The sequence below is a fragment of the Bactrocera neohumeralis genome, chromosome 2, assembly GCF_024586455.1.
Source record: "Bactrocera neohumeralis isolate Rockhampton chromosome 2, APGP_CSIRO_Bneo_wtdbg2-racon-allhic-juicebox.fasta_v2, whole genome shotgun sequence".
NCBI classification, from domain to species: Eukaryota; Metazoa; Arthropoda; class Insecta; order Diptera; family Tephritidae; genus Bactrocera; species Bactrocera neohumeralis.
Genome location: NC_065919.1, coordinates 15,031,521 through 15,043,531, shown reverse-complemented (window position 1 = coordinate 15,043,531; position 12,011 = coordinate 15,031,521). Strand labels below are relative to the sequence as shown.

General features: G+C 38.6%; 1 protein-coding gene across 1 annotated transcript in view; it reads right to left on the bottom strand.

Annotated features, from left to right (window-relative positions):
- LOC126767281 (uncharacterized) overlaps positions 1 to 6,546 on the bottom strand; it is a 227,651-nt gene extending 221,105 nt beyond the window's left edge. The window contains exon 1 of the mRNA XM_050484844.1: positions 6,461 to 6,546. The gene's annotated coding sequence lies outside the window, so the exon portion shown is untranslated. The remainder of the gene's footprint in view (positions 1 to 6,460) is intronic.
- Between the last annotated feature and the right edge of the window lie 5,465 nt (positions 6,547 to 12,011).

The window sequence follows — 12,011 nt, the reverse complement described above, 5'->3', positions numbered from 1 at the left end:
GTTGATAGACAAAAAATTGTATTGTCGTCAGTAGAGGTAGCAGTTGTGTATAGATTATTGAATTATTATCGCATTTTCGAATGCTTGAATGCCAACTAATAAAGTGGGTAATGTAGTTGGAGAGATAAGGAAATTATCTGCTACCCTAGAGACAAGGGCTTGATACGCATAAAAGCGGGGTTTTTGTTATAATTTTTTTTCATATATATTTATCAATTACTTATCATTAAAGTATACGCATTGCCTTTTAGTTGTCAATTGTAGTTATTAAAACACACGGTGCGCTTCGCTAACATGCTCGTTACATGTTTCAAATAACATTATCACTCATATTTATGAGCTGTACAGGGTATATTAAGTTTTCTACGAAATTTGTAACAGCCAGAAGGAAACGTCAGATACCCTACAAAGTATATACATACATACATATGTATGTACGCATATAAATCACCAGCATAATAAGCTAGATCGATTTAACCATGTCCGTTTGTCGGTCCGTCGGTATATACACGATGAAATCGCTCAATTTTCGAGATGTCGATGTGAAACTTTGCACACGACGTTTACTCTTCAAAAACCTGCACCTTTGTCGGAATCGCCAAAATTGGACCGCTATAGCTTATAGCTGCCATACAAACTGACCAATGAAAATCCAGTCCTTGTATGAAAAACTTGTTTATTTTACGAGATATCTTCACAAAATTTGGCACAGTATATTATAAAAAGTAACGCTATAATCTTCGAATATTTCTTCTAGATCGGAACACTATAGCGTATAGCTGCCATATAAATCGGACGATAAAAATTAAGTTGTTCTACGAAAAACTTCACTATTTGTCGAGGTACCTTCACGAAATTTCGCACACAATATTACCGAAAGCAGCACTTTAATACTTTATAGCCTTTAACTACCATACAAACCGAACGATCAAAATCGAGTTCTTCTATGAAAAACTTGTTTATTTGACAAGGCATCCACACGAAATTTGATACAGATTATGGTCGAAGTCAACACTACAATCTCGGAACAAATTGTTCAGATCGAACTACTATAACATATACTGCATAGATGCGGATAAAGATATCTGTACACCCTTTTAGGGTTTTTATACGGCCGAAATTAAAATGTCTTCCTACATTTTTCCTTCTTATATTAAAATCTAACATTTACACATTATATATTTATTCAAATTTCTTATAATATTAGTAACAGTCACTTTCATATTAGCATTTTTCGCGCTTTCAACACACAAAACTCATTTTCAAAATTTTGCTTTGCATTTTAATTTATATTATAGTAAAACACTTTCGATTTTATGGATTTTATGCAAACAAAGTCCCAACAGTCAACACCATTTGAGGATTTAAGTGTCATTAATTATTTTTCGACTTGATTTAAAACTAAACTATAATTAAATTCTAGTAAATTCTGCTATTTACACAAGAGAATGCATTTTCACCGTAGACACGCTTGAAAACAGCAAAACAACAACAAGAACAGACATTATTATCACATTTAATTCAGAGTTTTCATTAATAGCAAACGCATTTCCTTATCGCTGTTGATAGCTGCTGTCTGCATATACTATGTATGTACGAGTATATTTTTAAAAACATATTTTCGTAGTTATCGGCAACGCTTTTTGCTTGCCTGCCAGCATTTTTGCTGATAACAATGCGTACAAGTTTCTACGTGCATGGCGTATTTCACCACACCGACGGCATTTGCAAATAGCATATTGGACTTGTTGTATGTGTATTCATTCATAACTGTGACGACACTTTCGCCTACAATGCCCCATTGTACCTGGACGCTGCACATGCAAATTGACGCATGAACGGATTATGAGATAGACGGGGCGAAAGAACAGCGATAAAAACGAAAACGGACAAGTGGACAGCGCGACGTGGTGGCAAGCAGCTTCACCAAGAAAAAACACAAAAAAAAAATATTTATGTGCACATATAAAGTATGCACGCCACACTGGTCAAAGCCTCAGATATTGCATGATTAGTCATTGCTTTTGTCTGCTCTGCGATGAGACACGGTTGCTTAGCGCAGTGGGAGAGGTGAGATAATATACATTTTTACTTTTATGCCCATCAAGGAGTAGTGTGGTGACACACACTTACATATGCTTGTATGTATGAGTGTATAAACACCCGACCCCAAGCACCTGCGCACTGCAAGACTCACACAACTGTGAGCAAAATTCCTTTCATGTTTCGGCTGATTGCCAAACTATGTGCTGCATAGCATAAAGCTTTTCTTCTTTCTAAATTCCGCTCTTTAAATTTGTTTACACCCGAAGGTTATTAGAATAACCGACACGTTCGCGTCCTGCGTTACAACACGTTTCACCCGCGTGCGACTACGTATACAGGTATGTATGTATGTAGTATGTAAGCGCTGTCACTCACATGCAGATACACAAACCAAATCAACGCACATGAGCATAGTGATAGCGAGCATACGAATGCTGTTGCTGCTGCTGCTGCTGCTGCTGCTATCAACGCACAAGCAAGAGCAAAAACGAACTCATCAACTCGCCGTATTGTTTCGTTGCTTGTGGGGCGAGTTGTAAACAGCGGCGGAGCTAGAGGCGCATAGATATAGAAATCACTAAAAATAATCTGTCGACTTGCACTACCACCAACAACTTAATGTGTATGCGTGTGTGTGTGCTGGCCCAGAGAATAATAGTAGTTGGTCTTTGCATGGCTTTTTAGGTCGTTCGTTGAAAGAGTTGACATCGTTGGTGTGATGCCGTTGACCTCAAAAGACGCACACCGCACACACAGTAGACAGTTCTACAATTATATGCGTGTGCATACGAGTATGCGTGTAAGCGGCAGCGCAGCGTTGTCCAAGCTTAGTGTAACTAGTGGTGAAGTGTGTATTTACTTTCGAAATAAAATTACAGCAACTAATGCGCGGGTAGTAGAACAATCGAGATGAGACTCGTTACATTGAATATACACTGCTTACCCGCACAAACATACACACACATACCATGTATATACTTATGTACATAGAAATATGAGTCGCTTTTTCATACATACTATATCGCCACAATGTCAAATTTGATTTATTTTCTACACAACAAACGTGCTGCATTTCACTTACACAATTTAAACAACACAATAAATTTCAATTATAACAATTTCGCTCACTATTTAATCAATTAGAAGCAATGTTAATGTTTTACAGCGGCGACAGCGCGGCGAGCTAGCAGCACGGGTCAGGTGTTTAGTTACGAATACAATAAATTTGCGAAATGCGCTCGTTGAATGACTTGCACAACCAACAGCTGTGGTGGCAGTGGCGAGAGCGGCGTATAGACACCCGCACGTCAAACTGGCTGTTAGCGAAAATAGAAAACAAAAACAAAAACCTATTAAAATAAACAACAGCGGTGCTGTCAAGTAGAGGCGCTGTGCGGAAGGTTTAACGAAAATCAAAACAAACGCTGACAGTCGCATATTTAGCACATTTTCAGGAATTTACAAATTTACACAGTTCAATTCTTTAACAACTCAATGCAATACAACTAGATATGTACATATAAAATATCCAAAAATAGCGCAATAAAAATAAACGAAGCCTAAGCTGACGCTGCTGCTTGCTTGCTGTTGGTGCACGTAACGACGGCATAACGTGAATTTGGGGCAAATATCCATAACGGGCTGTACAATAAGCCGCACATGTGCACACAAACACTACATACACTACAAAATGCCGCATAGACACACAAAATTTCCACAGTCATATATACATACATGCATACATGTGTATGTACATGCAAATCAGTTTGTAATGCGATAAAAGTTGCCAGTCTCTAATATTGCATGTTGATTTTTTGCTTTAATTGGTTTAAGTTGTTCAATTATTATCAATTTTTTCTGCTAACGCGCTGTTAGCGGCAGCGCGCACGATTGCACGCTTTTTCCCAAGACATTAAATGGCGTTAAACACTCGTAATACACTTGAGACAAATTATGGTGTTTAAGAGCTTGCTTCCTGACATTGAAAAAATGTACAACAAAACACAAGTTGTTCCGTATGTATACCGACGTAATTTAATAATATAAAAACCGTCGCAATTTCGCAAAAATTTAGAAAACAGCCGCTAGTTTGCTGATAATAATATTTTTTGTTGCTTAGTTTAAATGTATAAACTTATTTATTTTAACACGTTTTGGTTTTCGCTGTCGCATTTCGAGTGCTGCCCTGTGTTTATTTGATTAGCGCTAAATTAAAGCGCTTAATTGAAACAGCTTCTAATTTTTCTCACTTGCGCACAAATATCGCCACGCTGCACTTTCACACTTTTGACACATATCTGCACATAAATTTACCACTAGACAAAGTTTAACAGTGCAGTTTTTATTTTTTTATTACAGTGTATGGCGTAGTTTTTATTTTTACTTTTTTTCGATATAAATTTTTGCTTAATTTTCGTTTGAAAAACCGTGACTGCTGCACTTTTCCTTAGATGGCCTGCCGGCGTCGCTTATTGTATTACCGCATCTTTCGAGCATGTCGTCTGTAAACGCCGCCGCACCTTGCCTGTACACACTAATGGCACACCTAAGCGCAAAGTCAAACTAAGATTTTCCCAACTCACTACATGGCAAAGGCTCGGCCAGTAGGGAAAATATTGAAAACATCGCAACGCCGCAACGTCGCAACAATTGAAGTCATGGCAATGAAAAAAAATAAATTAAAAAAAAAAGAAAACTAAAATAAAATTGTGCCGCCATGTCACGCCGCACTTTGCACTCTTTGCACCGCGGAAGCAGATTAGTTACCGAAAATATACACACACATTCACCCAAAAATTTGGGCACACGATTTTGACTACTCAATGATGGTAACTAAGCGCAGCAGAAAAAAATTTAACTAAAATCGGCAAAAACGAAGCACCAAAATCACTGAGTTTTTCCCAAATTACTACTGCAGCGCGCACACGCGATTGCAACGAGTAGGCGCAAAAAGTACTCACTAACTACTATTTACATGCCACATAAATTCACGGCAAAACAACAACAAACAATTCGAGTTTTGATACTGATACTGAAGGGGCGGCCTCCAGCGCTTATTGTGTCGAAGCCTTCATCGTGCTCTTGCTGTGGTTGTTGCTTTCATATGTTTTCTTATTGTTGTTGCTGCTGTTATTAGCGTTGCTAACGTGCGATGTCTTTGCATGCGATTTGCATTTGCGAAACTGCCGCCAGCGTCAACCATCAAACGTCTGTTTGTACACTCAAATTGCACATACACGACACACATACACATACATATACGTGCTTATGCAAAAGTATTTTTTGTACATTTCCATTGTACTTTCCACCACCGCACCAAAGCGTCGCCTATCAAAATCAGCAAGTGTCCGCAAAAAACGAGCTCCACCATGACTTTCCCTTTCCTTCAATTGAATTTCTCACCTTCTACAATTTCGCTGAGCAGCCAAATCTTGTAAGCTATGTACACAGTAGGTGGACGCAGAGGAGTGAGCTGTTGTTCAGGCGGCTTTTTGGACGTCGCTGGTGGACTCTTCTACTCGCCTTATTTATGTATATTTCGTTGCCCGTCACACAAAGTTGTTTTTTTTTTTTGTGCACAGCGCTCGTGTACATATTTCAGCTTTCATCAGCAATTTTCAATGAGTGCACTGGTCGCCTACATTGTTGTTGCCGCACAGCGTATTTCATTGAAAATTGATTTCGAAATCGTCCTCAACGTCGAGTTCACTATTTTTTTGTATCAGTCTACAATTTTTCGTATATTCGTATTGTTGTTTTTGTTGCTACATGCACACAATTTCGTTTTATATCACTTTCTCAAGAGGCTAGCTTACAGAGCGCCCATCCGGGAAGTTGTCAGTTAAGATTTTGAACAATGGTTGCCAATTGGATTTTGCGTTTCTCGCAGCACACACAATGGACTCTACACTCTTCACATCGCACATCACTAGCAGCTTTATACTTAAATAAATTAAAGCACGACCTCACAACCACACGACCGTAGCGGCAATAATTGTTTCGGGCACACGACTGACCAAACGTGCGTCTGCCCAGGTATGTTTAGCTATCAAAGCCACCCAAATCCCTGCGCCCAATTCATACACGTGTTAAAGCTAAACAATTCTCACACCAACACACAAAAAGCAAGGGAGGCAGCAACAGCACCCCAACTGCACGGTTAAGCACTTCAACGGCAGCCCCACGTGTAAGCGCAAACATATGTTTAGATGTGTGTGTGTGTATATACGCGCGCCCACTCGACCGTCTCGAAGATACACGAATATTTTAAATTTTCGTCTTAGTATGCCAATATACACACACACACACTTATACAAAACGCCCCCTCGTTGCTCAACCACCTTCGCGAGGCGCTCGTCGGCTTGCCATTCCATTCAAATATTCTAATTCCAACCATAATGAACCAGCAACTTACTCTTGGTTTACTTGGTCTATGGGCGCTGGTCTTTTACAAAATTTCCGAACTTATTATTCACCATTCACTCTATTGTACCGTACGCTTCTAAAGACGAATTGATACTAACTTCTGGCCACAGTCAGCTGAGACAATAAGGCAATGAGGCTGTCGTCGACTGGTGCTATCGCTGTTGACGCCGTTACCGGCGCTGTCAACGTCGACGTCTACACGCTCATAATAACAATAGGAAACCAACTCATTTTCAGCTTGATTTTGTGCTGCGCTCAGCTGTTTGGAAGCTCAAGCGAAGGTTGCCACATTTGCTATGTGAATCGTTTGTCTCAAAATTGCAGTGTTTTTTTACGGGAAAAAGTAAAATAAAATAAAAAAATAAAATAATATGAAAATAAAATTAAAAAAAAAATTAACTTGTACGAAAATAAAATAATATAAAAATAAAAAAAAATAAAAAATATAAAAACAAATAAGTAAAAAAATAAATAAATGATTACAAAACTATATATGAAAAAATATAAAAAAATAAAAATAAAAATAAATAAATAAAGTAAAAAAAATAAAAATATAAACAATATGTACATACATACATACATACATTTAGTATGTACATATGTATGTATGTATATAAAAATCGAATAGGTAATATTTAAATGGATTTTCTTTTCCTAAACAATGACCGGTGATCCATTTTCAGGAGTTTGTGGGTATCACAAAACAGCAACATTACAGTCGTGCAAGTGAGATCCAGCACTACCTTTGACATGAGAAACAACCTCACGTCCTAGCCCAACCTACCGAATATGAAATTATTAATTAAGTCTACATTTCCTACTATAATGTACACTCTTTCTTTCACAATACTCTCTCGAGCACCCAACTTCAACCAGCAACACGCTCTCCGCACTATTGTACCCTATTTGACTTTTCATTTTGCCAATTGGTACATTTTTTCATCCTATCTGGCAACTCGGCGCTAATGAATGAGCGCATAAAGGTGGAGAGCGAGCGCACAGCGCTGGGCAAAGCAGCGTAAAATGCGCCCCTGCTGTGCGCCGTCATCGTACACACAATTCCATTGTTATATTTATGTGCGCACGATTGTATCTACATCCATACACACACACATATGCAAACGTATATAGTTGCCGGTCATAGCGAGTAATAGTTTCGGGCTCAATTGAGTACTTGCGAGCAATTCTGTATATACCAAACCGTACACATAACAGCCAGCTAGTGATAGCAGGCATGCAGCTAACAGCAACAGAAGCAGCAGCAGCAGGAAGGATAGATGGATGGACGGAGTCTGTAGCAGAGTAGAATAGAATGCTCCGCAGAACTTCCACACTTGACCAAAATGTATACAAAAAAGAAACCTGCCATATGAATATAGATAAGCATATGAACTATGTATAAAAATATAGGTACATATCTATGTACATATACAGATATGTATGTATGTATTGGAGTGGCAGCGTGAGTACTTGTGGAATCTGGCCCTTCACTGCGGCAGCCCGCGGCACACACGCACGCATCATTGCTCACTGCAGCGACTAATTACACTAAAGTGCCGTTGATAAGCAACAGCAGCATGGCTACAGCAATAACAGCAGCAACATCAGTTGCATCCACAGCTCAACAGCTCAACGCATTGTTACAGAATCTCAAGTGATGGGACAGCCTCTTCTCGGTTGCATTGTTGTTGAGCTCATTCAATTGGGGGAATGCACCGGCATTAATGACGTTTGCATAGCCGACGTGCTGTCCTACCGCAGTTCGACCGCTAACCACTCCACCTAACAGCAAACACAAAACTGTATGTTTGTATGTATTTTGTTGCAAACCACTCAACATTTTACAGTGTATCGCTTTCAAGCATGGCATGCGGAGCAACAAAGGACGAAAGCATTTACGCGTGGCGAAAGAATTTCATTATCTTTATCTAATTGTTTTTATATTTTTTGAACTGTTGTAATATTACTATGTAATATGCTATAGTTGCTCTTGAAGACTTCGGCTCAAAAGCCAGTTGCTTTGTTGCTAGCATAAAATACGCTCCAACATAATTCTTTCGGGAAAATATCTTGAAGTTGGTCATAGAAATTGAGCACATTTTTCCATTTAAGCTATCTAAAATTGCTTTGAAATATTGCCACAAATACATTTACACCATGATTGAAATCATGCTTCAATTATACTATATAATAAGGTTGTGATACTTGAAAGCGTGCTTCTTCTTACGAAATCACTTTTTAAACTAAAAATAATGTAAAAAATTTTTTTATGTTTTTTTCACTCATAAATTTCTTGATCATTTTGAAGGATTTTCGATCTCGCCGTATTAAGTCGTAACACAAAAACCCATTTTCATTCGCTGAGGGTTTAAAAAATACATTTTGGAAACATAAAAACAAAGCAACTTGAGGGCCTATTTATCAAATATATTGTATGTCAAAAAAACTGTCTACGTGCATCTCCAATCACCACTGTTTTTAGAACATACATATTTTCAAGCTCCTTTACTAAATTGAAAAAAGTAAATAAAATTTAGGTTATCCAATCCTGGTTTAACATACGCGTGAGAGGTTTTGAACTGCGTGAATACAATTGATCGATTTTCTAATTATCTCATTTAGTTCTATGGTGTCTCTAGAATATTGTACACGCTCAAGTTGATCCGATTAATACTTTTGGAAACACAGCCTTGAAAAGCGTCATTTAAAACGAGAAGACTGCAGGAAATGTCTAGAGCAGGACACCAGGGACTGCACTTGTCCGGCATTGGCAAAACTACGCTGTAAGCATTTGGAGTCACGACACTATAATACATTAGAGGAGGTATCGATAGTGAGAAACTGCACGAAATGTCTAGAGCAGGGCTCCAGGGAAACATTTGGAACATTTCTTGTGCACTTGTTCCGCATTGGCAAGACTGCGCTGTAAGCATCTGTTGTCCCCACGGTAGGATTCACTGGATTTAAGAGGTTAAGTGACATTCCTCGAGCAAAAAACGGTCTGATTTCCATATTATTTCTTCTTCAAATAAAAAATTAAATATTTTATTAAATTTTTCTATTATTCCAAAGAAATTTGGTGAGGTTTTTTTCAAATAGTTGCAGTTAAACATGAAAAATTCTGCGTCGACGACCTTTTAAATTATAACTCGAAGACCTGTGTAACATTAATTAGGATCGATTTAGTTTTTCGCAAGAAATTTTGACAACAGACTTTGAATACACAGTTTCGAGGTTAGGTTATGTTAGGTTAGGTTAAGCTGGTAGGCCAATAAGCCACGCGTAGACCAGTTTCGGTTCTTTGCGATACCAGATGGAGTTCAATTGCCAGGTCCAGGAGGAGTAGCCATTCTTTAGGATGCCTGCGCTTGGCACGAAGTTTAACAGGCTCTGCGGCCTCACTATCGATACCTCCTCCAGTGAATCCTACTGTGGGATCCAGCTATGTTCATGTGATGTCTAGATATGTAAAGTACTTCTGGTTGATAATTATACCGATTATTATGTTTTAAATTTCGATTTTTTCCAGTATTTCTTTGTGAAAAGTTCTCTTCAAATTGACTTAACCTCCCTAGATCAATGTCTAAATAAAAAAATCAAATTGTTTCGAAAATGATTTTCAAGAGAATTCTTAAATGAGCATTATTTTTAATACGTCTCAATATTAATTTTGAAAACTAATGAAAAAAATTTCCTAATTAAATTGTTCAATGAAATCAACTAAAAGCTTCTAGACACAATGCAACAACAATTTTACACGAAAAAATGCAATTTTTGCTTCGTAAGAAGGAAGAAAATTCTCAAAAAAATACACAAACAAAAATAAACAATAAAATTTCAGCTTTTCTAGATTTTATTTTTATTATTATGACAAAAGCTCAAATAAAATTTTTCTATTTATTTTAAAATCAAATAACTGTGTCAGATATAAACAATTTCGAGATTTTCTCATCACTGCAGTCGCAGAGTACAAACTAAACCGCAAACTTTCCGGCTTTCTTCGCAAAAGTGACAGATAAATTTAAATTTAAATTATTTACCATACAACCATATTATAATTGCTATTATTAGTATGCATTAATTGGATAAAAATAAATTGTTAATGAGCACGAAACCTTGAAATCTCAAATTTATGAAATTACCGCATTGTTGTTTGTGTGTTTTATTTTTATAATTTCCAATGATTTTCACTCCATTTGATGTCATCTAATTATAGACAGCGGCGATTTTTTTCCCACATAATATTTACCATCTAAACTCTGTATTGTACCGAGAGTACAGCGTAAAGTGAGAGCACTTTCACGGCGCACAATTGTGACTCAATGTGGCTTATTTACACACTCATTCACTCCCGCCGGCGTTTGCCGAGTACGAAAGTGCACTCAAATACCACGAGTGCTATGCGCCGGATGTGTGCGATATAGCGCACAATATGCTCGCTCCTACGCAGGACAATAGGCTGCAATGACGGCAGCAACAGCGACAGCAGCAGCAACAACTACATGAACCCAACAACAACTCGCCTCGTGTCGTGGCATTGTTGAGCTAAACCAACAAGCAGAACAATAACAACTGGAAGCAGGGAGCACGAGCAGTCAGCAAGCGCGGCAGCGACAGCAGAAAAGTAATCAGCAACTACATACAGCAACAACAAGTCAACAGTAAGTAAGAAAAGCGCCTACAGGCCCATCAGCCGACTGACTGTCTGGTGGTTGAGTGTGAACACCCACCGCACCGCACTGCACCGCACCGCGTCTCCGCAAACTGCAATGCATCATAAAACAGAGCGCTCACTAATGCCACTCATTCTACACGCTATTTATATGCATTTTTTGTTGTTTCAATTTACGTAAGCGTATGTGCATTGCTCGTGTACGTGAGACTCGTTGCACGAACGAGCAAGCGACCGACCGCCCGGCCGACCAAACGCCTGTACGACCCATCAACTCTGCAAAATCGGACAAAATGCGCAGGAGCCGAAGCGAATATGCTTAAAATGCATGAAACGAATGAAGAACAAAAACAAAAACAACGCAAATAATAACAACAGCAATAACGAGAGCGTAGGCTACAGCAGCAGCAGTTATCCAACAAACAGCTGTAGCACAGCAGCAACAACAACAACAACTGCAATTGTAACAGCAAAAGCTTTAGCGCACACAGCCAAACAAACAAACAAACCTATGTTTGTATTGGTATATGCGAATGTTGCTCGTGTGTTGTGGATAAGGCGAGCGCAGCCGAGTGCTGCGTTGGGTGTATGTCGTTATGCGCGCAGCGCGCCGCGGCAGCACTGCGGGCATTTGTTTTATTAATGTTTTTTATTGTTTCTTTTGTTATTGTTTACTCAACATTCGTGCTACCTGCTACCGGTCGATAGCAGTGCCACACACACACACACACATACACATTCATGGCATGTACTCTCATATTAGAATTTCTGCTGTATTTGTGTTGGCTACATGTGAAAAGAAAGAGCAACAATACTGACAGCATATACGGCAACATGGCAATAAGCAGCAGCGGCAACAATGTTGACT